This window comes from Tupaia chinensis, unplaced genomic scaffold, assembly GCF_000334495.1.
Source record: "Tupaia chinensis unplaced genomic scaffold, TupChi_1.0 Scaffold000211_1, whole genome shotgun sequence".
In the NCBI taxonomy this organism is placed as follows: Eukaryota; Metazoa; Chordata; class Mammalia; order Scandentia; family Tupaiidae; genus Tupaia; species Tupaia belangeri.
Genome location: NW_006159686.1, coordinates 1078232 through 1083237, shown reverse-complemented (window position 1 = coordinate 1083237; position 5006 = coordinate 1078232).

Sequence of the window (5006 nt, the reverse complement as noted above, 5' to 3'; positions counted from 1 at the left end):
CGCGTTGGCCGGTAACAACGTGACACACACCGTGCCTGTGACCCAGCAAATCACTCCTGGTGGAGACGAGAGAAAGAGGGCGATGAGCCAGCAGGTGGCGTGATGGCTATGTCACTGGACTCCCACGTTGCCGACCACGGTTCCAGTCCCAGACCCGGTGGCTTAAACTCACACTGGGCACATGTGTGCGTGCCTAAACCCCAAGAGTAGACGGGAGGAGAAGGGATTGCGGTGTGCCAAGCCCCGTGGGGGGAACTTTCTCCCTTTCTCTGTCTCTGTCTCTCTCTCCGGCGAGTGCATGTGCCCTATAGCGAACTTCTCTCTAAGAAAGAGGAGAAAGAGGGAGCGATAAGGAGAGTCCACAGCAGTCACGGCGAGGATGAGATGGTGGCTTCATTCACACGGCCAGACCTGCACGTGACCCTGGAGCGTGGACGAGCAGCAGGCCCTGGGCAGTGGACGCAGCTCTCCTGCTGCCCACGCGACGGCATTACGGCGAGCCTCAGACCGCGCGTGGGAGAAGGACGTGGGACACACGCCCCGCCGCCGGTCCGCCTGCCACAGGGGGTGGCTCAGCGTTCAGACACGCAGGAGGCCCAGGTCACAGCTAGTCACGAGGGCTCCCTGGGGCTTCGAGAGCAGCCCGCGCCCCCTGGGGCTGGGGCGGGACTGTCTTGAGCTGGGGGCGCAGGAGGCCCAGGTCACAGCTAGTCACGAGGGCTCCCTGGGGCTTCGAGAGCAGCCCGGGCCCCCTGGGGCTGGGCCGGGACTGTCTTGAGCTGGGGCGGGCTCTGGGGTCTGCTCCCGGGAGTTAGCGCCTTGGACTGGCCCTGTCCACAGGGACCCCAGCAGGTGGTGTCTCCCCGGGGCGCTGTTCTGGGCTGCACGCCAGGCGTCCGTGCGCGGACATGCACTGTCCCGCTGGCTCTGGCTTCTGCGCACACGCTTCCCCGCCGCGAGGACCGGCCCCGACGTGCGTGGTTTGTAGAACGAAAGCCCAGTCCGGGCGTGTGGCTTCCCGAGATCCTGTGAGGTGACACACTGTGCTCCGTTTCACCAATTTCCACCCGGAGACACTTGCGTTTTGCTTTGCCCTTCAGGTTGACAGTGTTCCTGGCCAGCGGGGTGGGTTTTCGAGCGCTCGCTGCCTGCCCTGGGAGACACCTGGCAGGTCCGAGGAGTGGGATGGGGGACGCGGGCCGTGCCCTCCTGTTCTGTTCCAGGGGCCCAGACCCTCCCTGGTCCCATGCACAGTTACTAACACTTGACACTGAGGGCGGTGAGAGTGGTATCTGCTTTGGACTCATCCCCTCCCTTCCTACTGCGGGAGGGAGCGTTCTCCCACCAGCGGCTGCGGGTACCCTCGCCCCCACCTGCTCGTTCACACCCTGTCCGGCCCGGATTCCTGCCACAGTGACCTGCCTTGCACACCCCGTGGGGTGCCTGGTGCTCCAAGTGCGACCCTTGTCTGCGAGCTGTGCTACTGCGGCACCCCCGTCCTGAGGCAAGGTCCGCCTGCACCGTAGCCACCATCGGCAGTTCCGCCTCGTCGTTCTCTGTCTTGGTGACAGGTCCCCTCTCTGCCCAGCGTGTCATTGCCCTCTGTGTCCTTACTTGGGGGATGGCGCGACGTTGAAGCTCCGTTTCCTTCTTTTCCCGTAAGAACAGACAGCAGTGGGGCCTCTCTGCTGAGGTCAAGGGGGTCTGACAGATCTCCTGCGGACCGGCCCCGCCCCTGCTGGCATCTCACAGACAGACCCCGCCCCTGCTGGCATCTCACAGACTTGCCCGCATGTCCAGGCCTGGCCCATTTGCTCTGTGCAAGGTCAGACACGTAAGGGAGGAGGGGAGAAGGGAACAACAGGGCAGCCCCGCCAGGGCAGGGAGGGTCCCCAGCACAAACAGCAGGGCCTCCTGGCCAGTCCAGGTCACTCCCCTCACCCCTTCCCGGGCAGGGCAGTTCTAACCAGCTCCCTCCCCATCCTCTCCACTGCAGTCCTGCCCTGAGGTTTCTTGGCTCTGAATCGACCCCTCCTTTGCTGTTAGGGGCCCCAGCTGTGGTCTCCGGGAGCGCAGACCGGGCCAGCACGGTGCAGACTGTGTTGTCTGACTCCTTCAGGGAAGGCCCCACCTGCCCCCATGGCTACCCAGCCCGGAGAGCCCTGAATGGAGCGGCCGCCCAGCAGCGGAAGGGGGTCCACATCCCGTGTGTGGGCTCGAGTGTCTGGAAAGAAAACTGTAGGTCAATTCAGTAGGTGGTATGGTGGTTAGGGTGCTGACCACAGTTCAGGCCCCAGACCTGCTGGCTTTCTCTCTCTGTCTCTCTCTGGTAAGTGTGTGTGCCCCATGGCAGAACTAAAAGTTAAACTGTAATAATAAGTAAAATTAAATAAATAATTCTTAAAATATTATTTAAAAAAAAAAAAAGGAAGAAAGCACGCCAGCTGTGTCCCCCAGGAGGGGCAGGGGCTCGGCTCCACCCACATCGCGGAGAGCAGGGCCGGGGCGCTGTGCTGCTCCCACCCACCCTGCTTCCTCTCTGCCCCGAGACAAGCAGGCCCCTGGTGTGAGGGAGGAAGCCCTGCCCGGCCTAGTCGGCCTAGTCGCGCCCTCTGGTCCTGAGCAGGGAGCTGCCGGGTTTACATGACACCTGATCTCAGGCCGCGCCCACCCTGCAGCGGGGTCGCAGATGGTCCCAGGAATCAGGGACGCCAACATGGAGGCCCTGTTGACCACTAGGAGGCGCACAAACACACGCCGTCCTCCAAACTCGTCCCTGAAGTAAAGCACTGCCTTTGACCGCACCACGCCCAAGTTACAGCCTGACCCGGCTAGGCCTCCACGCCTTCCACGCACCTCCCACCTACCCCTGAATCAGGTTGGGGGTTCTCCGCCTTGGTGTGAGCAGGAGCTCTGAGGCCTGGGTGTTTCCTGCCCTTCCAGACACCCCGAGCCCTGCCAACCGCTCGTTGTACTCACCCTGCCCGGCTTTAGGTGCTGAGCCTGGCCCTGAGCCACGGCCCTCATGGCCAAGGCCCAGGAACCTGCCACTCCAGCCCGCTAGGGGGGCCATGAGGCAGGCTTAGTGGAGTGCCCCGGCCCCTCTTAAAGCCACACTCACCAGGGACCCATTTGTGCTCATGGTGACACTTGTGCCCCCCCCCCCACGTCTGACCAGGCCAAGCCTCCCTGCCTTGAGAAGGGCAGTGGTTGGGGGGAGGGAAGGAGCACCGGGAATGGCATGCAAATCACATGCAAATGAGCAGAGCTCACTTGGGTCTGGAAACTAATTTATTCCTGGCCTCGTTCCCACTGGGCTGTGGACCTGCACTCATTGCTATCACTCGCTTACAGGCTTCGGGAAAAGTGTATTTAGCTGCCAACACTCTCCGGTCTAACAGAGCGAGGCTGAGACCCCAGCCGTTGCCTGTGGAGGGAGTACTCACCTCACATCCCCAATGTGGGGCTGTGTCCCCACTGACCCCCAAATTCCTCCTCCAAGAAGCCCCAATATTGCAAGCACGGAATCCTCTTGGAGGGGTGTGTGCACGTGCGTGTGCGCGCGTGTGTGTGTACAGGGGGGCAACAGACATGACTTTGAGCAGGTGACAGGAGCTACCGACTGTAGAAGGGACGTGGAAACAGCACTGGAGAGAATATGAGCTCCATAAATTTGCATTCTTTCATCCATCCATTGATCCATCCAGCCACCCATTAATCTACACATCCATCCATCCATCCATCCAGGGATCCCATCCATCCATCCACCCGTCCATCCACCCATCCACCCACCCATCCACCTGTCCACCCATCCATCCATCCAGGGATCCCAAACATCCACCCATCCACCCATCCACCCATCCAGGGATCCCATCCATCCACCCATCCACCCATCCACCCATCCATCCACCCATCCATCCACCCATCCACCCATCCACCCATCCATCCACCCATCCATCCAGGGATCCCACCCAGCCATCCATTAGCTGCAGGTCTGGGTGGATCCAGGGCTCTGGTCACTCATCCGGACAGTCTCTGTTCTTCCCCAGGTCTGCCTCCTCCAAGCAGACCCAGGCTCAGGTGGGTTCTCCTCTCCAGGCGCCCAATTGTCAGGCCCACCTCAGGCAACACCCAGTGGGGAGACAGGGCAGCCCAAGTCCCTGGGCATCTGATTGGCTGTGAGGCAGTCACACTGACACCTCCATGCCTGAGCCAGTCACCTACAGGGAAGGCGACGTGCCCATTGGCTACAACCCCACCACGTGCTCTGCCTGGACTGGGGGAGGAGCCCCAACCCCTGAGACAGACTGGAGGAGGGGGATCCTCAGGGGATTTACGGAGTTGGGGTGGTGGGTTCGCCCAGAAGGCCAGCCCACCTGCTTCACTGTGGAGGGAACCACAGCTCGGCCAGGGTCCAGGGCCATGCAGCTCAGAGTGTCAGCCCAGGGTTCGGACCCCGCCGGGCCTGGGTTCTGACCAGGCTGGGCCGGGCCGGCGGCGGCGGCCGAGGAGCCGGGTACCCGGGCGGCCGTGCTGTTATCTGCGCCCGGACACACCGGAAAGCGGCCGCGGGTTAGCGTCCACCCATCCACCCATCCCGCCGCAGCGGAGCTGATAGTCAGGTCACCGGGGTGAGCCGCACCTCCTGGGGCAGCTGAGCGGTTGGACGGACGGCTTCCAGGTCCCCGGCGTGGTGTCCGGCTCGGCCCTGGCCCTCCAGCTTCCCTGTCCTGCCCGCCCACCGCCGGGAGGGAGAGGGGAAGGTGGCCGCGGAGCGCCGAGTGGCGCCGGGACGGGCGGTCGGACTGCCCTCCGCGTGCTGATTGGTACGGCCTCGGCCGCATCGGCCCGCGCTCTATTCCGATTGGTTCCTGCTCGGGTTCTCCTCGCATGTGCTTCATCTTGATTGGCCGTGGCTACATCCACATCCAGCGCCTTGTCCCGCTCCATGCTGATTGGTCGATGTCCCACTTTGGCAGTTCGAGGTCCTGCTGGCGGGTTCCCCG